Source organism: Macaca nemestrina, chromosome 1 (genome assembly GCF_043159975.1).
Source record: "Macaca nemestrina isolate mMacNem1 chromosome 1, mMacNem.hap1, whole genome shotgun sequence".
In the NCBI taxonomy this organism is placed as follows: Eukaryota; Metazoa; Chordata; class Mammalia; order Primates; family Cercopithecidae; genus Macaca; species Macaca nemestrina.
Window position 1 is genome coordinate 2,729,445 of NC_092125.1, and position 25,798 is coordinate 2,755,242.

General features: G+C 42.2%; 1 protein-coding gene across 9 annotated transcripts in view; it reads left to right on the forward strand.

Annotated features, from left to right (window-relative positions):
- Nucleotides 1-25,798, forward strand: part of LOC105474705 (SET and MYND domain containing 3) — an 813,173-nt gene that overhangs the window by 77,893 nt on the left and 709,482 nt on the right. Inside the window, exon 1 of one of the 9 annotated variants that reach the window (XM_071069343.1) lies at nucleotides 7,270-8,188. The exons of the other annotated variants lie outside the window; for them this stretch is intronic. The gene's annotated coding sequence lies outside the window, so the exon portion shown is untranslated. Of the gene's footprint in view, nucleotides 1-7,269; nucleotides 8,189-25,798 lie in introns of those variants that run through there. 9 annotated transcript variants of the gene reach the window in all.

Genomic DNA, 25,798 nt, shown 5'->3' on the forward strand with positions numbered 1-25,798 from the left:
AGTTAAATACGTAATCACTCTCTAGAGTAATTAAAGTGAAAGAATGGATATAATTAGAAATTGTGTCTGTCTTTTTATAGGATGTCACATAACTCATAGTTCTCCTGTTATGCAGTTGAAAATAAATGGTTCTGATAGTTTCCTTGGAGAAGGTGCTAGAGGAGGTAGTACTTTCATATACATAGTCCAGTCTAAGCTTGGCATCATTGTTAGATTACTCTTGTTTGTCTTATCTGCAATTATTCAGTGAGATTTTAAAAAAATGCATGTCTATTGAGCTGCCAGACTATATACTTTCTCCCAGAATATAGTTAGAGATGTGGGATTTTAGGAATGGAATGATTTTCCCAATTCTTAAGATAAATAAAATTTTGAGTTTTTTCATGGCTCTTTCTATTATAAAATATGGAATCCTTTTTAAGAAAAGAATTGAATCAAAATGGAATTTGAGATTGAACTTGTTGCCTAGAGTTACTTTAAACAGATTGTTGCAGAAATGGAGAGTAATTTATGTAACAGATATATGTAAAGTTGCTCCTTTTATTTATTTGTTTTTTGAAATGGGATCTCACTCTGTTGCCCAGGCTGGAGTGCATTGGTGGCATCTCGGCTCACTGCAACTTCTGCCTTCCGGGTTCAAGCCATTCTCCTGCCTCAGCCTCTCCCGCTACCTGGGACTACAGGCGCCACCACCACGCCTGGCTGGGTTTTGTATTTTTAGTAGAGATAGGGTTTCGCCACGTTGGTCAGGCTGGTCTCGAACTCCTGGCTTCAAGCCATCCGCCCTCCTTGGCCTCCCAAAGTGCTGGGACTACAGGTGTGAGCCACCGCGCCTGGGCTAAAGTTGCTCCTTTTAGCAAGACGTCACACAAAAGGTGTGGCTTATTTGCCTTTTCATCAAATTTTGCTGAGCAGTGTATTTGCCAGATTTTTAACCAGGTTCTTTTTCTTAAAAAGTTAGCGTTGTAATCAAAGCAAAAGATCAATTTGTGTGAGGCGACAAATTAGTTATGCTTGTTGAATTTAAAAATCTTATGTGCATGTTTATAGTTTTTTTGTTTGTTTGTTTAGGATACATATCTTTGTATTGGATCCGGCCTATTCTTTGTAGATACCATTTTTTTTTTTCCTTACACTTGGTGATTTTTCCTGTTTATCTGGTTAATTTCTTAGCTCAAAAGCAATCTTTTCTAAGCATCCTTTTCTGACCTCCCTGTGTGTACTACCCCATCCTTGCTATTCCATGTGTACTGCTTTCAGCCAGCTCATCAATAATCTAAACCTCAGGGGTTATGTTTCAGTTCTTATTCTATCTTGCTGTGAAACTGGTCAGTATTAACTTCTCTCTTTTCTTACATACTCTTTTCCCACTTTCCTGGTTTTCCTTCCTCTTGTTGTGTAGTTTCTGCTGCTTTTTCTTTCTTTGTAAGCTCCTTCTCTTCTGCTCATTCCACTAATGTTGATGTTCCTCAGGTAATTTCTCTGGGCTCCTTTGTTTTTCTGGCATGTCAGATCCTCCCAGGAAAATGTCATTTATTTCATAACTTCAGTGATCATCTAATCTTGATGACCCCCAGATAAAAACTCTTAGCTTAGATCTTTCTGTGGATTCCATACTTATATCTGGGTGGCTTCTTGGCAGTTTCAGTGAAAACTCCCTAGATGTCCCACAAGCCCCGTAAGCCCAGTGTCTGCAAACAACTCATTAGGGATTCTTCTCCAACCTCTCTGATAATGTCATTTCTCTGCTCAAGAAATGCTCCTTATTTTCTCATTTATTGTCTAGTCTTTGGGGACCACTCTTCTACTGGATTTCTTATGGTTCAGGCTATCATTTTTTTTTTTTTTTTTTTTTGAGATAAAATATATTGCCCAGCTTAGTTTTAAACTCCTGGCCTCCAGCCATCCTCCTGCCTCAGGCTCCTGGGTAGCTGGGGCTACAGGTGTGCGCCTCCACATCTGACTACTTTAAAACATTTTTTTAGAGGTAGGGTCTTGTTATGCTTCCCAGGCTTGTCTTGAACTCCTGGAGTCAAGTGATCCCACCACCTCATCCCCTCTAGGAGGTGGGATTACAGGCACAAGCCACTGCTTCTGATTCATTGCAGACCATCTTATGAGAAAACATTCTGTGGCTACTCTCTGTGTACTTCTGATACCTTCTGTTCTGCATTTGTTTTCATTCGGACTCTATTTTTCTTTTCTTTTTTTGAGTTGGAGTCTCACTCTATTGCCCAGGCTGGAGTGCAGTGGCATGATCTCGGCTCATTGCAACCTCTGCTTCCCGGGTTCAAGCGATTCTCCTGCCTCAGCCTCCTGAGTAGCTAGGATTATAGGCGTGTGCCACCACGCCTGGCTAATTTTTGTATTTTTAGAAGAGACAGGGTTTGACCATGTTGGTCAGAGTGGTCTCGAACTCCTGACCTTGTGATCTGCCTGCCTCGACCTCCCAAAGTGATTGGGATTACAGGCCTGAGCCACTGCGCTGGGCCGTCTGACTCTATTTTTCTTCCTAACACCACTGTGTGATGTATGTGTTTATCTGTTTATTGTTTTTTTTCCTTCTTTGGAATTTTAGATCCAACTAGAGAGGGAATTAATTTTGTTATTATCCTCTAGAACAGTGCCTGGCACGTAGTAGGGGTTCAGTAAATATTTGTGACCAGAAAGAAAGAAAGAAAGACTTCAGTTCATTAAGGAGGTGGTTGTAGAAATTCTGGGAGATAGAAAGAGCTATCTTTAAAAAAAAATCATAATAAATATAAGAGTACTTATGAGTTCATTGTTTGAAAACATTGTAAACCAGATGCAGTGGCTCATGCCTGTAATCCCAGCATTTTGGGAGGCTCAGGCGGGCAGATCACTTAAGGTCAGGAGTTCGAGACCAGCCTGGCTAATGTGGCGAAACCCCGTCTCTACTAAAAATACAAAAATTAGCCAGGTGTGGTGGGCGCCGGTAGTCCCAGCTACTCAGGACGCTGAGGCGGGAGGATCCCTTGAACCCAGGGAGGCGGAAGTTGCAGTGAACTGAGATTGTGCCACCGCACTCCAGCCTGGGTGACAGAATAAGAGTCTGTCTCAAAAAAAAAAAAAAAAAAGAAAAAGGAAAAAAGAGGCAAACACTGTTGTCTTTGTTACTAATTTTCCAGCTGACCATGAGGAGATTATACTTTCTGAGTCTGATAAATGAAGGAATGGGATCAGGCAATGTTTAAAGTCCTATCCAACTATAATATATACATTTATCTATTTATTCTAAACAAGGTCCTAACAAGGCCTCTTCCTTAGTTGTCTGTGCAAAAGTCCATTTTAATCAGGTTAAATATGTAGTAGAGAGATTACGTCATTTACCTATGCTAAAATCTTTTCCCTGGTATACTTTGATCTGTGGCTTATCGAAGGGCTTTCACAGTGTCATGCCATTCTGTCTCCGTTATTCCATGTCACCATTCCTTACTTGTGATGGTTAACTGGGCTAAGGGATGTCTAGATAGCTGGGAAAATATTACTTCTGGATGTATCTGTGAGAGTGGTCCGGGAAGAGATGAGCATTTGAATCTGCAAACTAGTAAAGATCACCCTCATCAGTCTGTTGAGGGTGCGAATAGACCAAAAAGGCAGAGGAAAGGTGAATTTGCTCTCTCCCTTTTGAGATGGCACGTCCATCTTCTGCTCTTGGCACTCTTGGTTCAGGGGCTTTCTGACTCAGATTCAGTCTCCCAGCTTTTGGGTATGTTCTGTTCTCACACTGCCCTTGATGTTTGGGGCTTTGCACTCAGCTTCCCTCTCCCTGCACAGCAGCTCAGCTGTAGGCCTTTCTGAGCTCCTTTTAGACTTAAAAATCTCTTCTATTTTACTGTTTTTAATTGCCTTGCATTATTTTCAAATACCTCTAAATTATTTTAGATGGTTTTTAGTCTTTTTCTTTTTTAAGTATTTTAAATCTTATAATATTGCCTTTAATATAGACCCTGGGGCTCTCTGACTTACAATAAAATAATGAAATTACATTAGAACTTTCATTTTAAGGTCATCTTGTTTTTTCCCTTATTTCTTTCATGGATTTGAAGGTCACCTCTTCTATTTTATTATTTTGTTGCATTTTACTGCCTTTAGTATTTTAAAAAATACAGCGGGGGGTCTTGAGATCTTTCTATTAAAATTATTTTGGTAACTTTTACTAGTTTACAGAATTAGTAATGGCACTTTATTATTTTTTTTTAATGGAACTTGTCAAGCCATTTATTCTTTGTTGTAAGGTAAATAAAAATGGTACACCTGCTTTAGCCTCATTGGTAGTTTTGTGTAACACAGTGAAACATAATATAATGTTAGTAAATATTAAAGAAGCTTCTTCCTTAAACATCTATTGTTTCATCACTATGAGACATGCTAAATGTAATTAGCAATTTAGAGTCTTCCTTGCCAGTTAATGATGCAAACAGTGTTGACCCTTACCTATCAGATATAAATATGCAGTGTAAACACTGGAGAAGAATGGCTGTTTGAGGAGTTTGGAGTTTATTTCTTTGTAGGATATTATACTTTTACGAGGCTATGTGTTGACATATAGTAACTGGACTGCCTGGAAAGATGTCTTATAAAAATAGTCACACTTCAGAACCCAGACAAAGAAAATGGTAAAGTTCCTCAATTACTGCATCAATCCCTCCAAACGGGTTGGTCATCTTTCCAGCTAATGATGTTTTGCCGTGCTTCACGGCAATTTCTCTTCCCTAACCTGTGCTGTAATTTTAGTGGGCACTACCTTTCTTGTTAACATTTTCATTTTAATACTTTTTTGAATATTTATCCTGAAAGCTTTTTGTTAGTGGGCATTTGCTATATTAGAAGAAGCCAAAGATCAGATATTTTTGGGCAGCCAAATCTTTCACCTGCATAGGAAATCATGCCAAGTATGAGACTATCTTCTCTGTCCATTCATAAAACTTTCTCTAGATAAGGTCAGGAATTCTTGGAAATAAAACTAGTGTTCTTCACATATTCTCTCCAGCCTGTTAAATTATTTACACGTGAACCTTGGATGATGATGATTTCAGGTTGACTGAATTATCATTGACTGCAGTGGGCTTTAGGAAGTAGGTGCTTCATACATGTTTATTGCATGGCTGTGAAGTCACTATGCCTTTAATGATTTTATTTACTTCCAACCCCAAGCTGTAGGAGCAGTCTCTTGCATGATGGAGTCAGTTTCTTTTTGCTGTACTTTCAGTTCAACTTCATCTTCTAAACTTCTTATCAGGTTGTTTATGTATTAGCTTCTTATTGATGCTGTATCAAGTCATGACAGACTTTTTACTTTTTAATTTTAATTTTTTTTGAGACAGAGTCTTGCTCTGTCACCCAGGCTGGGGTGCAGTGGCACCATCTCAGCTCACTGCAACCTCCACCTTCTGGGTTCAGATGATTCTCCTGCCTCACCCTCCCAAGTAGCTGGGACTACAGGCATGTGCGACCACACCCAGCTAATTTTTGTATTTTTAGTAGAGATGGGGTTTCACCGTGTTAGCCAGGATGGAGAAGTCTTGATATCCTGACCTCGTGATCCTCCTGCCTCAGCCTCCTAAAATTCTGGGATTACAGGCATGAGCCACCGCTCAAGTCATGACAAATTTTTTAGCTTAAAATAGTGGTCTCCAACCTTTTTGGCACCTGGGACTGGTTTTGCGGAAGATAGTTCTTCAAGGGAAGTAGTGTGAGGGGGTGGATGGTTTCTGGATGAAACTATTCCACCTTGGATCATCAGGCATTAGATTCTCATAAGGAGCATGCAACTTAGATCCCTGCCATGTGTAATTCACAATAGGGTTAGTGCTCCTATGGGAATCCACTGCTACCACTGACAGTGATATGGGAGTGCTGGGAAGGGAAGAGTGTGGTCCCTTTAAATGATAAGGAAGTGGGTAAGGGAAGTGCTGGGTAGAGGAGGGCATGTTCCCTGGCTAGGGTGCTACCCCCACAGACTTAGGTGAGGACAGGCACTTCTGCCTTTGCGCCCAAATGTTGCATTTTCCAAGACCTCCCTGGTCTGCCACGTCCCCATCCTGGGTCTATAAAAACCTGAGACCCTAGCAAGGCACAGACAAAAGCAGCTGGAGGGTGAGAGGAACACATTGGTGGAAGAAGGCAAGTGACTGGACATCAAGAGGACGTGGAGGGTGTCACACGTGTCCGTGTGAAGAGACCACCAAACAGGCTTTGTGTGAGCAATAAAGCTTTTTAATCACCTGGGTGCAGGCGGGCTGAGTCTGAAAAGGAGTCAGCAAAGGGTGGTGCGATTATCATCAGTTCTTATAGGTTTAGGATAGGTGATGGAGTTAGGAGCAATTTTCATGGGCAGGGGGTGGATCTTACAAAGTACATTCTCAGGTGTGGGGAGGGTATTACAAAGTACATTATCAAGGGCAGGGGAATATCACAAAGTCCATAATCACGAGGGCGGGGAGGGTGTATTGTCATAGGTCAATTGATCAGTTAGGGTGGGGCAGGAACGAGTCACAATGGTGGAATGTCATCCGTTAAGGCAGGAACTGGCTATTTTCACTTTGGTGGTTCTTCAGTTGCTTCAGGCCATCCGGATGTATATGTGCAGGTCACAGGGGATATGATGGCTTAGCTTGGGCTCAGAGGCCTGACAGAGGGGAGCACACAGGCAGAAGAGCACACCAGCAGACGCCAGCATGCTGGGAGGCCATCGACCAGCAGAATGACGCAGAGTTTGGCTGGGACAGTCGGAGAAGAGTCCGGGTCACTGAGTGCCCGACTCCAGGAGAAAACCCTCTCCTTTCTGGCTCCCCCATCTGCCGAGAGCTACTTTACTCAATAAAACCTTGCACGTATTCTCCAAGCCCACGTGTGATCTGATTCTTGCAGTACACCAAGGCAAGAAACCCCAGGATACAGACATCCCTTGTCCTTTGATAAGGAAGGGGGTCTAATTGAGCTGACACAAGCTGCCTACAGACTGCTAAATTAAAAGAGCACCCAGTAACTCACACCCACTGGGGCTTCAGGAGCTGTAAACATTCACCTCTAGACACTGCCATGGGGTCCGAGCCCCACAACCTGCCCATCTGTGTGCTCCCCCTAGAGTTTTGAGCAGCCGGGCACTGAAGCGAGCCACTCCCCCTGTTGCAGAGAGGACACGGGAACCTTTAATCTCTTTTCTCTATATTTCATATCAGTGGAACCATGTAATATTTGTCGGTTTATCCCTCTTGTAGCATGTGGCAGACCATCTATTGGTTTTTGGTCTTGGAGAGTATAGGGGTGAAGATAATTTTTCCTGCCCCTGTGCCTCTAAAGATTTGAATGTGCTGAAATGACCTGACATTAGACTGATGAACAGGGGAAAAGGCATATAAATGTATTAATGTGCATAAGCACCCGAGCCATACAATATGTGAGACTCAGAGAACTGAAGCCACCTTGCAAAGGTTATGACGGTGAGAGAAATCCCGCACAACTGACCTTATCTTGGTTCTGACCCCACAAGCTAACTGCTCATTCCTGGGTGTAGGTCAAGCTAACTAAAAAGGAGTTTAGTTCACAGTTTAACTTTAAAGCAAGAATAATAGTCCCGTCCTGAAACTGGTCCCCTCCTTGCTTGGAAACTGAAACTGCCTTTGTAAAACTAATGAAAGCCAACAAGATTAGAATTATTATAAGGGCCTGAATTCTGCTAAGCTATAAGCACAGTGAAGAAGAGAGAACTAGCCATTGTTCCCCAGCTTTGTTGCTGCTGGAGGTCACAAGATTTGTAACTTCCCTAGTTGTTCCTATAGATAACATCACCATTGTAAACCCTAAGATTGGTTTTTGAGATATTTTTCAGACCTTTGCATTCTGGTTAAACTGATGCCATCTGGACCACGACTCATCCCAAGGAAGTGACTCAACTCGTCCTGTGACCGCCACCTAGAAACTGACTCAGCACGTGAAGACAGTTCCAACATTCCAGTGATTTCATCTCCAACCAATCAGTAGCATACATTCCCTAGCCCTCAGCTTGCCAGATTATCCTTAAAAACCCTGGCTTCAAGCTGTCGAGGAGGTGGATTGGAGAGATACCTCCCCTCCTTCCGCTCAGCTGCCTTGCAGTAATTAAACTCCTTCTCTGCCGCAACACCTCTACTGTTCTCCGTGTATTGGCTTTTCTGGGCAGCGGGTAAGAAGAACCTGTCGGGCTGTAACAGAAAGGACAGATAGCCACAGCTGAAATGGCACCCTGTTTCTAGGGGACAAGGAGAGGGAGAATGTAGGCAATTTTGGGGGATGGTGACTTTTAGGAGAGTTTAATGGATCCAAGGAGCAGACAGTAGTTTGTAAATGGTTCTCTTTGGAAATTGAATGGGGCCCACAAGTTATGGGAATTTGAGGGAGGAACTGCAGGTGAACGGAGGTTCTATTATGCAGTTAAAGTCTCACGGGTAATGTCTCAAAGCCGCCGTCTGAAGAATAGATGAAAAGTCTGTCTGGTCCTGGCAGTGACTTATTATAGTTTCTTCCCTTCTCAGGTTGATCTTTCCTGGTAATTTAATGAGATTTCTAGGGAGGAGGTTTAAGAGAATTGCATTTCTTAAGGAAAAAGTTTCCTTAGTCTGATAAGGAAATTCCAGAGAGAGCCCCTCTCTGGGCTTTGGGGGTTGGAGAGAAACAAGAGAAGGTTACAGAGTCCTTGGTTCTGAGGCAGCTTCTAAGTTCTTCTGTTTTTTTAAAATTCAACAGTGCCCAGCATATGAAAGCACCATACTTTGGGGTATCATTTTCTGAGCCCCAATAATAGTCATAGTAATTTTCTGCAGAAAACATTTGTATGATTTTCAATGCAAAAATGAGTTCTTCATCTTCCCCATTTACTTTCATTTTATATGACCTTAGTGAAAGGTTTTTAAAATTTATTTTAATTTTTTAAATTTTCCCAGTGGACACTGTTATAATTGTGGGCTTGTTGATTCATGCTGATGAATAGTAATTTCTTGCAAGTTATTCGGGCACATAGGGTTCATTTTTCATGTGATCTGCATAAAAATAATGGTGGTGAATACTAATCAAGTAAGAATGCAGATTTGAATACTAAGCTTCAAAGAAAAAAACTTAATTAGAACCTGTAAGTCACAGTGGTGGTCCCTCTGCAGGGAAAGTATGCTTCATTAGTTCTGTAACGTAAAACTTTTTTCTTGTTCCAACCTATAAATTGATTAGTGACACCGCATGGATAAGAAATTGGGAGTGGGCTGGGCAGAGCTGCTTTCTATATGATGTTCCTAAGGATTGTTTATTATTATCAGTAGCATAGTTTAAACTAAACTAAAATTATTTTCCCCAGGATAAAAATGTATTTGAACAGTTAAATCAAGTTTATTTCTCAAAAAATTTGTATGAGAACGCATTGCGCTATATGCAACATAGGAGATATTAGTTACTTTTAAAGGCAAAACCCACAGTTCCTTTTGTACCAACCTAATACAAAGAAATATAAGTTCTCTAAGAACTTCCAGTCTCGTGTGCTTATCTTTGGGACTTTATATGTACACGCATGCAGCTCCACATAACATACAGAAGGTTAACTAACAGAATTACACAGTGCACCGGACACCATAAAAATGATATCAGAGTTTGAGTGATAGTAGATAAATAAACTATATAGACTAGTGGTGCTCAGTGTTTTTATTTTAAAAGGTATAAAACCTTTTTTCTCTAAATGAAATCTTAAACTGAACCCAAAGTATGAAAAACTGGTGAAAGTCGGGCGTGATGGTGTGTGCCTTATAGTCCTGGCTATTTGGGAGGCTGAGGCAGGAGGATCACTTGAGCCCAATAGTTCGAGTCTAGCCTGGGCTGAACATAATGAGATTCCTATCTTTAAAAAAAGAAGTGAGAAAAAATTATTTATTTATTTAATTTTTAGTGCTGGAGGCCAGGGTTCTAGATCTAGTTCTTTATCACCTGGGGCTATTTACCTCAACTCTGGGTCAATTTCCTTATTAGTACATGGACTACTAATGGGATTGTTGTGAGGATTAAAAATAATGGAGTAGTTGAAGCCTTTGAAAACAGTCTGGGACATGGTAAGTACTGTATACATTGTATCTGTTATTATTGCTGTTATATTAGAAGTGGGGGGTGAGCCCACAACACTTTCCTTTCCCTTTACATCTGCAGGTCCTAAGCCTGGAGAAGGTAAATGCTATCCCAGTCACAACACTTTCCTTTCCCTTCACATCTGCAAGTCCTAAGCCTGGAGAAGGTAAATGCTATCCCAGTCACAACACTTTCCTTTCCCTTTACATCTGCAAGTCCTAAGCCTGGAGAAGGTAACTGCTATCCCAGTTCCGGGAAGAAGTCACTCAAGCTGACATGGCAGTTTTTGTAGAAAAATTGTTGACAGTGTATCTGTGTTAACAGTCCCAGGGGTTTGTTAGTTTTATTATCATCTTTTGGCTCTTATCTTCATTACAGTCATATGAAACAGACCTAAGCTGAAATCGCTTTAAATTAAGGCAGCATTTTGTGATGGGCGCTGTTCTGCTTACCAGACCCAATGCGGACGTCAAAAACCTGGCTCCAGCCAGGTGTGGTGGCTCACACCTGTAATCCCAGGACTTCGTGAGGCCGAGGCGGGTGGATCACCTGAGGTCAGGAATTCGAGACCAGCCTGGCCAACATGGTGAAACTTCGTCTCTACTAAAAATGCAAAACTTAGCTGGGCCTGATGGTGTGTGCCTGTAATTCTAGCTACTTAGAGGCTGAGGCAGGAGAATCACTTGAACCCAGGAGGCAGAGGTTGCTGTGAGCCAATAGCACGCCACTGCACTCTAGCGTGGGTGACAGAGCAAGACTCCATCTAAAAAAAAACAACCAACAAAAAAAACAAAACTGGCTTCAGCTTCCTGGTATGATTTACCTGAATCAGTTGTACATTTATTTTTACATATATTTGTGTGTGTGTGTGCACGTTTATTTGTATATGAATATATATTTTACACATATAGTATGCAGTTAAAATATATACATAAAAGCCTTAAAAATAATGACAGCGAGAGCTATTTCCATGACACCATGCATTCTAACTCTCTTGTTTCTTCCTCTAGGAAACTCAAACCCTAACCTTGTGGCGAAGAGAAAGGCTTTGGTTCTATTTGGACCTTCCTCTGTGTGCCACGTCGCTGATTTGGGATGTCTGATGCTGGCTTCAGGGCTTTGCTAACTTACCAGATAATGCTCTTAGTTTTTCCTTTCATATTTTCCAAGAAAAATCTTTAACATTGAAAAATGACTCTCTTGATTTCCTCTAATATGTCTGTCCCATTTCTCACTGCTGGTTTTATTTGTAAGTAACCATGTGCTGGTGGTCTCTCTCTAAAGACTGCATTCTGTTTTGCATTTGGTAGCTGTTTCTCTGACTGCTCTAGGGGTAGGAGGAGCCTGGATTCCAAAGAGAAAATGAATTTTCAACCAGGCACATGTAGGGATACATTTCTGTGTGGTGCTGTTATATACCACCCCTCTTTCCACCCACAGACAGGAATTTTGGGGAATTACTTTCTAATCATTTCATGTTGAATATTACATTAGCACATCAAAAGAAGATATTTAATTTGTAAGGTTAACGGTTTTGCTTTTTAAGAGTTTTAATCACTTGTGGACTAAACAAAAATCCCACTTTGGTTTGCTAGTGCATTGTATTAGGCTGTGGTTGTGTTGCTATAAAGAAGTACCTGAGGCTGGGCAATTTATACAGATAAGAGTTTTCCTTGGCTTACAGTTCTGCAGCCTGTATAAGAAGCATGTGTGGCACCTGGCATCTGCCTGGTTTCCGATGAGGCCTCAGGAAGCTTACAATCATGGTAGAAGGCAAAGCGGAGCTGGCATGTCACATGGAGGAAGCAGGAGCTAGTGTGTGGTGGTGGAGCATCACACACTCTGAAATGAGCATATCTTATCATGAGCACAGCACGGGGCCATGAGAGATCCTCCCCCACGACCCAGACACCTCCCTCCAGGCCCCACCTCCAACACTAGGGATTACAATTCAACATGAGATTTGGTGGGAACGTATGTTCAAACTATATCGTGCATCCTCATGAAGATAGCTATTGTTAAATCATTCTGTTGGCAATAGAGCTGTTGTAATTTCCTCAGTAATCTTTACAGATAAAAATTAGCTTTTACTCATTTTTTTGCCTAGTGAATTTTAATTCTATCAGCGAGTATAGCCTCATGATTAAAGGCATAGGTTCTGGAGTCAGGTACCTGGATTTGAATATGTTGGACTATTTACTGTGTGACTCTGGGCAACCTAACTTTCTTTCCGTGCCCAGTTTTCTCATTTGTAACATGAAGCTCAATTTGGTACCTGCGTCATAGGGTTATTATAAAGACTCAATGAGATACTTAGCACAGTTCTTGGTACGAAGTTAGCACTAATTGTAATTACTGTAGAGTGGTAGCATGATGTAATAGAATTAGACAAACGTGCGTTGTAATCCTAGCACTGGTTGAGGGTGAGGGTGGAGGTGTCTGTATACGACCTTGAGCAAACTGTTTAACCTCTCTGCATTGATTTCTTCAACCTATAAATTATGGGTAACCTTCCTTATCAGGTAATTAGGAAGATCTGGTACATACCAAAATTTTAAAATAGCTACTATATTAATCTCTTCTCCCTTTCTTCCCACTTTTTTTTTTTTTTTTTTTTTTTTGAGAAGGAGCCTCACTCTTGTTGCTCAGGCTGGAGTGCAATGGTGCGATCTCGGCTCACTGCAACCTCCGCCTCCTGGGTTCAAGCGATTCTCCTGCCTCGGCCTCCTGAGTAGCTGGGATTACAGGCGCTGGCCACTACACCCAGCAAATTTTTTGTATTTTTAGTAGAGATGGAGTTTCACCATGTTGGCCAGGATGGTCTTGAACTCCTGACCTCAGGTGATCCACCTGCCTTGGCCTCCCAAAGTGTCTTTACACTTCTTAATTCAATTTAAGAATGCTGCAAATTCAGGAAACCTTTTATTTTTAAAAAAATCAGGTAGTATTCTTTTTAACACATTAAGTAGTTGTCATTCAATATGTTTTATTGGAATCAATTTTTTTCAATGGCTGAACTATGTTTAGCTGAATTACAGGAAACAAATAGAAGGCATTGAAAAGAGATCAAGTATTAAAGAATGTTAAGGTTTTGTTTCTAAAGGATAATTAGGCAATGCAGTTTTGTCTTCATTAGAAGCCAAGAGGGAAGAAAGTAAAGATAGGCCAGATAGGTCAGAGAAATGAGAGAGACAGCAGTCCTGTGTTTAGTCTTTGATTAGCATCAGCAACACTAGGAAGAGCCATTCAAGCTGGGAGAGGGCTACAGGAACTACTTAAGGAATTGTGAGTTTCCTTACTTACTGAGTAGGTAAAGATGCTGAAAGGTTTGAGATGATTTGATAGTAACAAGCCAAGATCATAGACCTTTTCTGTAGGCTCTTGGTGATGTGTGAGAAAGGTAGTTAATGCAAAGCAAGTTGGCTCAGTCAGGGAGAGGTGATAAGGGGGAAGAGATAAGGATAGTGGCTTCTGTACCTTAAGGTTTTATACTTTAAAGACTTGGCTGGGCGCGGTGGCTCACGCCTGTAATCCCAACACTTTGGGAGACCAAAGCGGGCGGATCATTTGAGGTCCAGAGTTCAAGACCAACCTGGCCAACATGGTGAAACCCCGTCTCTACTAAAAATACAAAAATTAGCCAGGCATGGTGGTAGGCACTTGTAATCCCAGCTATTCAGGAGGCCGACACAGGAGAATCGCATGAACCTGGGAGGCAGAGTTTGCAGTGAGCTGAGATAGCACCACTATGCTCCAGCCTGGGTGAGAGAGCGAGACTCCATCTCAAAAAAAAAAAAAAAATTAAAAGAAAAAGACTTGCTTCTGAGATAGGGATTAGGATGGGGAGAGGCCAGAACTTTATGGAGAACTCACACATTTCATTTTTCTCTCTCTTTATCAGTACTTCTGGGCAGTCAGAAAGCTGGTGTTAAGGACATGTAGCTCTGATTTTCCTGTATAGTAAAGTATTGATAGGAAACAGCAACAGCTTATTCTGCAGACGACCAGTTTTTTCCCAGAGATGCCGAGCACAGTACATCACCCCTATTAAGCACAAAACCCCTTTTTATAAACATGTATTTTAAAACACACACATGCACACACACACACACACACACACAAATGCTATCCTGAAGAGAGAATCTTAGATAATATATAACTACTTATATACACAATTTCAAAATAGCAATATAATGCCCTAATGGAAATATAAAGAATAAATAAATGGAAAGTTATTTATCATGAAATGGTGTCTGTTACCTGTTATGGTCAGAGTGTTTGTGTCCTTCCAAAATTTATATGCTGTGTGTTCTTAACCCCTAAGGTGATAATATTAAGAGGTGGTGCTTCAGGGAGGTAATTAGCTCAGGAAGGCAGAGTCCTCATGAATGGGATTAGTGCCCTTATAAAAGAGGCCCAAGGGAGCTGACTTCCCCTTCTGCCATGTGAGGACACAGCAACACCATCTGTAAATGAGGAAACCTGCCCTCGCCAGACACTGAATATGCAGACACCTCGATTTTTGGATTTCCCAGCCTCCACAACAGTGAATATATATATATATATTCTCAAATATACATATATAGTGAATATATATTATATAGTGGATATATAATATATATTATACAGTGGATATATAATATATAATATATTATATAGTGGATATGTAATATATAGTGAATATATATTATATAGTGAATATATAATATATATTATATAGTGAATATATATATATACTCAAATTTTTATATGTGTGTGTGTGTATATATATTTGAGACCAAGTCTTACTCAGTCGCCCAGGCTGGAGTGCAGTGGCGTGATCTTGGCTCACTGCAACCTCTGCCTCCCAGGTTCAAGTGATTCTCCTGCCTAGTTGGGATTACAGGCACTCACCACCACACCTGGCTAATTTTTGTATTTTTAGTAGCGACGAGGTTTCACCATGTTGGCCAGGCTGGTCTTGAACTCCTGACCTCAGGTGATCCGCCTGCCTCAGTCTCCCAAAGTGCTGGGATTACAGGCACGAGCCACCATGTCTGGCCGAAAAATAGATTTTTGTTGCATATAAGCCACCCAATTTGTGGTATTCGGTTATAGCAACCTCAGCTGCCTAGGACATCATCATATATAAATGTTTAGGCACTAGGGGGCACAGCAGTGCTGTGAATGTGCGGCTCTAATTGGAGACTGATACAGCTTTGTTGTCTTTGGGATTCCAATAGCATGACCTTACAGTCTCAAATGGTGAACAACTCCTGGTAAGGTTTTGAAGACAAAAGTACCAGTTTCTTTCATTTTACCTGATGGTTGCAATCTTAGAAAAATTCAGCATATATGAAATACACCAAAACAATACAAGAATTACTTCTTATATGTAATCAGCAGTTAGATTCTAGACCTAAATGTCTGAACTGGACATTTGGAAGTTGTATGTGATTGTGACAGATATTGTGGGACATAAGCACCTTTGTCTCCTTCAGAGTGAATCCTGACGGTGCCCCACAATTATTGTGAAAACCAAACTATCCTCACCAATTTCCAGACCTCCCAGGGGGCAATGCCAATCCTTCCGAATAGCAGAATTTTATTCCATCCACTTCCCCCAGGGGATTTAGTCAGAAGACAGGACAGTGAAAGCTGCTGTCACATCCAAGTCCCAAGAGACTTCTCCTTGCCTGTCATGCCAATCTAATTGAATAAACTATAATAACATTACCAGGTCGATAGCTTGGGAAAGGTTTTGCTTGTTTGTTTTGAAGGGAGGACTGCTGCGTATCGAAGCAATTTTGCACGATGGCTGTGATGGAGCAGAGGTTCTCCATCCAGACTGCCTGCATTTGGATCCAGTGGCACTGCCACTTACTAGCTATGTGATCGTGCACGAGTTACCTACCCTCTAAGTGTCTCCGTTTTTTCACTTGAAAATAAATAGGCACATTGAGTATCTATGTCGTAGGATTGTTGTGAGAATTTATTAAGCTGGTACACGTCACGTGCTTTGAATAGCGTCTACCACGCAGCACTATGGACATGGTGCACTGGAGGGAGACGAGACGAGTGAAAAGGCAAGGACAGGCTTTTTAAAGGTGAGAAAGGAAATTATTAAACTACGAGACTGAAGATGAAAAAGATTATGTGTGTTGATTTTCTCTCATAGTACATTGTTACCAGAGCCCCAAAATTTTTTAATGGACAAAATTCAGAAATTCAGCCTCATGTGTTCCTTCTCCTTCCTTTTGGCAAGGATAATAGTTAGTAGCTAACAATTATAGAGCTCTTACTCTATGCCAAGCATGGTACTAATAGATTTACAAACATTGTATCATTTAATTTTTAAACAAATCTATGAGGTAGATACTATTAGTATCCCCATTTTGGCTGGGCACGGTGGCTCACACCTGTAGTCCTAGTGCTTTGGGAAACTGAGGCAGATGGATTGCTTGAGCCTGGGAGTTTGAGCTCCTGGGAAATATGGCAAAACCCTGTCTCTATTAAAAAAAAAAACAAACCCATTTTAACATAAGAGAATGAGAGAATTTGAATAATTAATAGACTATTGCAGAGATTCGGGCTCAAACCGTCTAATTTCAGAGTCCATTCTTTTTTCTTTTTTTTTTTTGAGATGGAGTCTTGCTCTGTTGCCCAGGCTGGAGTGCGGTGGCACGATCTCGGCTCCCTGCAAGCTCCGCCTCCCAGGTTCACGCCATTCTCCTGCCTCAGCCTCCTGAGTAGCTGGGACTACAGGCGCCCGCCACCACGCCCGGTTGTATTTTTAGTAGAGATGGGATTTCATCATGTTAGCCAGGATTGTCTCGATCTCCTGACCTCATGATCCGCCTGCCTCGGCCTCCCAAAGTGCTGGGATTACAGGCCTGAGCCACCGCGCCCGGCCTCAGAGTCCATTCTTTTAATCACTGTGCGACAGTAAACAATGAAATAAAGACGAGAAGCCTCAACCATCCAAGCCTGTGAACCATCTCAGATTAATTGTGCTGGGTGACTAATCCTTGACATTTTCTGGCTAACTCTGGGATTTTGATGTTCAGCATGCTGGTGGAGGTTTTGGTTTTGTTTTAAAAGTGGATTAGTGTCTGTTAACCACAGCTTATTGTATATTTTCCAGTAGCTAGAAAGGCAGATTTTGAGTGTTACCAACACAAATAAATGATAAATGTTCGAGGTGGTGGATATGCTAATTTACTCTGATTTGATCATTACACATTGTGTATATGTATAAAAACATCATACTGTATGGCCAGGCATGGTGGCTCATGCCTGTAATCCCAGAACTTTGGGAGGCTGAAGTGAGCAGATCACTGGAGTCAGGAGTTTGAGACCAGCCTGGGCAACATGTTGAAATGTTGCCCAGTCTCTGCAAAAAATATAAAAATTAGCCAGGTGTGGTGGTGCAGCTACTTGGGAGGCTGTAGTCCCAGCTACTTGGGAGGCGGAGGTGGGAGGAAGACTTGAGTCTGGGAGGTTGAGGTCGTAGTGAGCCACGATTGCAGTATTGCACTTCAGCCTGAGTGACAGAGTAAGACCCTGTCTGGAAAAAAAAAGTCATGCTGTACCTCATAAATGTTTACAATTATTATATGTCAATCAAAATAATAAAAGTAAAAAAGTGGATTCGTGTGTAAGTCAGCACTGCCCAAAGTACTTTCTGTGATGATAGAAAGGTTTGATGCTTGCTCTGTCCGAAACGGTAATCGGCCAGTAGTCATATGTGGTTATCGATCACTTGAAATGTGGCTAGTGTGACCGAGGACGATGGTTTTCAGTTCTGTTGAATTTACATTAAATAGCCAAATGTGGCCAGTACTGGAGAGTCCGAGTCGACACCGAGCAAAGAGGACGCAGAGATCACATGCTTGCAGGGCTTTCTAAATGCTGCAGTTTTGTTGACTTAGTTCTGTCTCTTCAACTCGCAAACTCCTCACTCTACTTTTTAGCAGGAGCAAGAGTCTGCAAGCAGATATAGACATATACGTAGAGATGATGGGACCGACTTCTGTCTTTTTGGATGTAGAGGCCTTGTGGCCGTGTCTTCGTGTCTGTCTTTGTCTAGCAAGTGGGTGCCGCGTGTGAAGTCTTCTAGTGTCCTCACAGCACAGTCTCACCATCCTGGGTGCAGCTGAACTGACTCAAGGAACCTCTCATTATTGCAGCATATGTTTCAGTTTTCAGGCTGGAGGAAATGCATTCCCTTCAGTCTGAAGTCAGCACAGATGGGATCCTGAGCCAAGGCCTCGACACACGAAAACGAAACTGCTGGCCTCTCACAGCTGCCCCATGTGGTGCTGTGGCCTCAGCAGCGGTGGCCACCAGGGTATGGCTAGAGCTTTTAGAACAAAAAGCAAAAAATGTCCACTTACAGCTATCGTCGTGACTTGAATTTCAGATAGGTAAATGGAGGGTGACACGCTGGCTGGCTGGCTTCATTTTGAAAGTTAACAGCATTAGAGCGACACTAGGTTGGTTGTGTTGGATGTGTCCATGTGCAGGGCAGCATGCATTCCAAGTCAGGTGTGCGTCCAAACCTGCATAAATCTCTGTGAGACCCTTGACTTCGATTCAGGGTATCTGAGATGTTTTCTGTGCTTGTCACACATGTACGTGTGCTTGAACACAGCTATATATTTCTTGGTTTTTGAGCCCTGGACATGGTGTCATTGCCGAATGTAGTCTTAGGAAATTTAAAAATCCTCAGCATTACATTTTCAGCGTGTATCTGTGTTATTGCACGTAGCGTTAGTTATTACTTTTCACCACTTTATGATATTCTGTGGTATAGCACAGACCACACTTTATCAGTTTTCCTGTCAGTGGACTTCTGGGTTATTTCCCAGTTAAATGTTCTTACCACTGATTATACCTTCTCTTGTATTACTGTTAGAAGGCAGCAAGGATAGGGAATAAATTATCCATATCTCATAGAAGGAGAGACCAGAGGAGATGAACTAGGAAGACAGGATATATGTTTAAAAGAGGGAGTAAAGAAGGAAACTGGGATGTATTTTTCTTGGTATATGCAACCATCACTAATGCCATCTCATTTAATTCCTGGGCTCAAGCAATCCTCCTGCCTGAGCTTCCCGAGTGCTTGGGGCTATAGGCATGTGCCATCATGCCTGGCTAATTAAATTTTTTTTTTTTTTTTTTTTTACAAGACACAGGGCCTTGCTATGTTGCCCAGGTTGGTCTCAAACTCCTGACCTAAAGCAGTCCTCCTACCAAAGCCTCCCGAAGTGCTGGGATAACAGGCTGAGCCAACTGTAATTTATGCGGCTAGCTCTGTGTAGTCCTTACTCGTTTTTTTTTTTTTTTTTTTTTGAGATGGAGTCTCACTGTGTCGCCCAGGCTGGAGTGCAGTGGCCAGATCTCAGCTCCCTGCAAGCTCTGCCTCCTGGGTTTACGCCATTCTCCTGCCTCAGCCTCCCAAGTAGCTGGAACTACAGGCGCCGCCACCTCGTGCGACTAGGTTTTTGTATTTTTTAGTAGAGACGGGGTTTCACCGTGTTAGCCAGGATGGTCTCCATCTCCTGACCTGGTGATCCGCCCGCCTCTGCCTCCCAAAGTGCTGGGATTACAGGGTTGAGCCACCACGCCTGGCCAGTCCTTGCTCTTCTAGTAATTTTCTATTAGTCAGGGAAGAACTAAAAAAGCCATGTAGTCCAGGATCACCCTTAATCAGCCACAAATAGAGTAAACTGGTTTATCAGCAGTTTGCCATATGAGTTTTGTTTGTTTTTAATGGTGAATCTTAATGGAGAATTAGGGTAGAATGGGGCACCAGCCTAGCAAATGAGTGAGCTTCATTTTTATTCAGTCTGTGACATTTTTGACTGCCACCAGTGAGTGCATCATATAACTTAAGTATAGATTTAAAATTTATTTTCATGATTTTAAATGTTTGACTGCTGTTGCTAGGCCAGAGCTCATATAGCCCAAGTGATTGCAGCTGAATAGAGAAAAATCTCTTTATAGTAAATGGAGGCTGGAAGTTGGCATTGCTCCTTGCAGGTGGCTGTTGTCCTTGCTCACGTTTTATTGAGGTGTTTAGCCGTGCCATTTGAGCTTCTAATTAAAGTTGTGATTGCACTTCAGTTGTTTATGAAGCCTCACATAGACTTAATCATCAGATCAGCTTGATGAGGATTTGCAAAGGGAAGCTTTATTACTTCACACAGTGGCTTCTAGCCTCTATGTTGACTGTGAAGGGAGCATTGATTCATAAGAACATAACAAATAGTTCAATGATGATTGGAGCATATTGAGTGGAGAATGAAATGCAGAAGTCTATTACAGACACTCTGTCTCTATTAACCTCTCTGACCCTTCTATTTAGTTTGATGGATAGAGGGATTTGTGCCCCGAAATCACAGAGGTATCATGTGGTCAGATATGGGATCATCTTTAAGATGGCGTTGTTAATCATTTTAGCCGATCGAGACTCATTTTAACTGGTTTCAGCAGTTTTGCCTCACATTTTATTATGGTTTTTTATAAATTTGGAAACTAGTTGGCAAGTTTAATAATGAATTTGTTCATCAGGATGAAGAAACATCTGTATTTTGATATTTGCTGAAATGTTTGATATGCTAATCCTATATATGTTGAATTGATGTTTCTGTGATTACAGTAAAAATATCACAACTCTGTCTTTTGCCATTATATTGGAAAAAGAGAGGATGAAGGTCATATGGACTGTTTAGAGAGGTTATTCTTATTTCAGACTACAATGTATTATGAATGAATAATCTTAAAATAGTATTTGAGGCCAGGCATGGTGGCTCACGCCTGTAATCCCAGCACTTTGGAGGCTGGGACAGGCGGATCACCTGAGGTCAGGAGTTCGAGACCAGCCTGACCAACATGGAGAAACCCCGTGTCTACTAAAAATACAAAATTAGCCGGGCATAGTGGCACATGCCTGTAATCCCAGCTACTCGGGAGGCTGAGGCAGGAGAATCACTTGAACCCGGGAGGTGGAGGTTGTGGTGAGCCAAGATCGTGCCCACTGCATTCCAGCCTGGGCAACAAGAGAGAAACTGTCTCCAAAAAAAAAACAAAACAAAACAAAAAAAACCCCAGAATTACTGGGATTTAAAAACATTGCTACTGGATGTTTTAGAACTTTATATGATTATTACATACCCTATTTTTTATTTTTAAAAATTTAAGTCTGGGTGTGGTGGCTCATGCCTGTAATCCTAGCACTTTGGGAGGCTGAGGTAGGCAGATCACATGAGGTCAGGAGTTCAACACTAGCCTTGCCAACATGGTGAAACCCCATCTCTACTAACAATACAAAAATCAGCCAGGTGTGGTGCAACATGCCTGTAATCCAGCTACTTGGGAGGCTGAGGCTGGAGAATATTTTAAATCTGGGAGGCGGAGGTTGCAGTGAGCCGAGATTTCACCACTCTACTCCAGCCTGGGCCACAGAGCAAGACTCTGTTTTTTTTTTTTTTTTTTTTTTAAATAAAAAAGAGTTTAAATAGAGATGAGGTCTTACTATGTTGCCCAGGCTGGTCTTGAACTCATGGGCCCAAGAGATACTCCTGCCTTGGCCTCCCAAAGTGCTGAGATTTATAGGTGTGAGCCACCATGCCTGCGCCTACATACCTTATTTGTTAGAGTTTAATATCGTCAACTTTTTTCCATTTGAAAGATTCTCCTTGGTTACCTAGAAATTTTATTTTAGCTTTCATAAAAAGCGTTGCTTTGAAAATGATCACTGAATTAATCTAAGGAAATGAGCCTTCAGATCCTGTGATGATGTTCAGCTGCCTCAAATACTTTTTAAAAAGTTAATATTGTGTTCATGATGTATGACCAGTTTCTTTTGATTTATAAGCTTCAGATTTTGTGAATTTTATGAATTTTGAGTGTGTCTGAAAAAGAGTGGTAGGAATAAAGTAATTTCTTTCAACATGAATCTTCCTATTTTTCAGTGTTTTCCAAAGAAAACACATTTGTATACTGTATAATTCATAGTTTTTTTTTTGTTTGCCTGGGACAATGGAATAAAGTACATTGGGTCTTTTATTACATGGCTGATACTGTTTCTCTTGGCTGCTTTGTTTGTTTTGTTTTCTCTTAGAAAAATATCTCAAGTCTTGTATCTCAACTGCAGTAGCCTGAAAGGGGCAAGGATTTTTCTATTGGAAATGGCAAGGAAACTCTACTGCATCAAAAGATTGAAGTCATAAAATAGCACAATTAATGACTGATACCAACCATGATATTGTTTCTTAAAGTTGTCTTAACACTGAAGTAATTTTAAAAAATGGTTTTGGAGCCAGACACAGTGGCATGTGCTGGTAATCGCAGTTACGTGGGAAGCTGGGGCAGGAGGACTGCTTGAGCCCAGGAGTTTGAGACCAGTCTGGGCAACCTAACAAGATACCATATCAAATATACAAACAAATAAATAATGGCTTTGAAATAAAATGTTGAAATGCAAGTGGTAGCTGGTGTAGCTGCAAAGAATATTTGTAAAAGGCACTTAATATACTGTTTCAGTTTCTTAAATTACTATCCTGCTAGACTAAGCTTTGTGAAGGCAGGTGCTGTTTCTGTTCTGTGCTTATTCCTCACTGCCTATCACAGTATGTGGGTAAATAAATGTTAGATGAATAAATAAATGAACGAGTAACCTCTTAAACTGATGACAGTGTCTTAAAATTATTCACCTAGCAATTGAGCAGTTTTTAGGATTATATATCTGAAATATATAACTTTTGATCTTTTTCTTTTGGGAAAACAAGGAGAAAGATGAAACAGAGAAAGATGAAAAGTTTAGCACAAAACTTTAGTATAAGATTAATGTGATCTTAGCGGTCTTGTTTAATGGCTTGCTAATGTCAGAGTTTTGAGGATGTGGATACAGTGAGAATGTAATAAATTCATAATTATAATTTGCTGATTTTTAGATCAGACTCAATTTCTGTGCTTGAGTTTTATGTTTGTTCATACAAATAGTTTGAAAGCCAATGTTAATACATCTTATCGCCTCAGGAATAAAGTTGACAGGATGACACGTTGCTACAAATCCATAGATGGTACGGCTTACTTTATAGTTTGGTAGGACATAAGGTCCTTAAGGATAGGCCTGTGTCTTTTTCATTTTTATTTCTTTTTCACAGTAGTTTTTTTCAATAGTATCTATTAAAAATGAGAGGCTGGGTGTGGTAGCTCATGCCTGTAGTCCCAGCACTTTTGGAAAACTGAGGCGGACAGATCGCTTGAGCCCAGGAGTTTGAGACCAGTTTGGGCAACGTGGAAAAACACAAAAGTACAAAGAAATAAAAAAAATACAAAAATTAGCTAGGTATAGTGGCACACGTCTGTAGTCCCAGCTACTTGGGAGGCTGAGGTGGGAGAATTGCTTGAGCCCAGGAGGTGGAGGCTGCAGTGAACAGTGATCATGCCACTGCACTCCAGCCCAGGTGACAGAGTGAGATTGTGCCTCAAAAATAAATAAATAAAAATAAAATATGGGGCTGGGCATGGTGACTCACACCTGTAATCCCAGCACTTTGGGAGGCCAAGGCAGGTGGATCATTTGAGTCCAGGAGTTCAAGACCAGCCTGGCCAACATGGTGAAACCCTAGCTGTACTAAAAATGCAAAAAAATTAGCTGGGCTTGGTGGCACATGCCTGTAGCCCCAGCCACTTGTGAGGCCGAGGCAGGAGAATCGCTTGAACCTGGGAGGCAGGAGGTGGAGCTCAGGTACTAATGCTTGCTTGCCCGCTACTCACCTCCTGTCATGCAGCCAGGTTTCTAATGGGCCACAGACTGGTAGTGATCCATGAACAGGCAAATAGATGGTACAGTTTTCCGAAGATCATATCCATTCTAAGGATTCCTAATCTCTAGAAATTTTAGATCACAGTGACACACTCCTTTAGTATCTTCAACCAGACTTGGTAAAGAAATATTGTCGCTGTGGTTAAGCCATAGTTTTTGTACTTGTTGAGTATATTAGTTCTCACACTGCTATAAAGACACCTGGGAGACTGGGTAATTTATAAAGAAAAGAGGTTTCATCAGCTAATGGTTCTGTAGGCCGTTCAGGCTTCTGCTTCCTCGGGAAACATACAGTCATAGTGAAAGGCAAAGGGAAAGTAAGCACATCTCCACACGGCTGGCAGGAGAACAACCAGATCTCATGAGAACTTACTATCACAGGAACAGCAAGGGGGGAAGTGTGCCCCGTGATTCAGTCATGCCCCACCAGGCCCCTCCTTCAACACTGGGGGTTATAATTCAACTTGAAATTTGGGTGTGGATGCAGAGCCAAACCATATCATTAAGTATAGGAAAGCACTGGTTATCTTAAGTATCAAAATAAACCGATGTTGCATGATAATTTGTTCTTTGGTCTTATCAAAGTTATCCTGAATTAGTGTAGTGTGGGTTGATGATGTATATCCAGTTCTGATCCAGAAGCTAGCTGATGGTCCAGATAGGGTGCTAAGGAAGGAGCAGAAACTTCGAGAGCTTTGTGGTTTGTTATATAATTAGTAAATGAGACACTGGGAACAAAAAAACTTTGAATAATGAATAACCAGCTAGCTAAGAAGTTAACACTAAAATTCCCAAACAGTATAGGATCAAGGAAAATAGAGACATGTACCAGTAGGATATTGATGTAAGTATACCTATAAAGCCCAATTTGCAAAACCTAATTTATTTCTATCGTTTATATATGAGCAACTCATACTTCCATCCCAATCTTAAAGTAAATAGTATTTTTCTAGACTGCCCAATAATTTGGGGTGTGTTCCTAAGGCCCCTTACATGATGAGATATAGTAACCCTCACTCTCATAAAGGCTTTTGACCAAGTTCTTCCTCTAAACATTTTTCTTTTTCCTGGTTGACTACCTCAGATATTTAACCTTGTAATTTTAAAATCAGGTTTTAAAAGCCACCCTATCCTCTTAGGTGCCTAACATAGGTGTTACGATGTCTGCAGGCTCTTGCTATGTGATTTTCTTTCTCTTATCCACCAGGTGGTGGCAGAGCATAGAGGCAGTGATTGGGTTCCTCCCCCTGTCCCACCGCGGGGGGTTCCTCCACCTGTCCCACCGCGGGGGGTTCCTCTCCCCCGTCCCGCCGCGGGGGGTTCCTCCCCCTGTCCCGCCGCGGGGGGTTCCTACACCTGTCCCACCGCGGGGGGTTCCTCCACCTGTCCCGCCGCGGGGGGTTCCTCCACCTGTCCCGCCGCGGGGGGTTCCTTCCTCCCCCTGTCCCACTGCGGGGGGTTCCTTCCTCCCCCTGTCCAACCGCGGGGGGTTCCTCCACCTGTCCCGCCGCGGGGGGTTCCTCCACCTGTCCCGCCGCGGGGGGTTCCTCCACCTGTCCCGCCGCGGGGGGTTCCTCCACCTGTCCCGCCGCGGGGGGTTCCTTCCTCCCCCTGTCCCACTGCGGGGGGTTCCTCTCCCCTGTCCGGCCGCGGGGGTTCCTCCACCTGTCCCACCGCGGGGGGTTCCTTCCTCCCCCTGTCCCACTGCGGGGGGTTCCTCCCCCTGTCCCACTGCGGGAGGTTCCTCCACCTGTCCCACTGCGGGGGGTTCCTCCACCTGTCCCGCCGCGGGGGGGTCCTCCCCCTGTCCAACCGCGGGGGGTTCCTCCACCTGTCCCGCCGCGGGGGGTTCCTCCACCTGTCCCGCCGCGGGGGGTT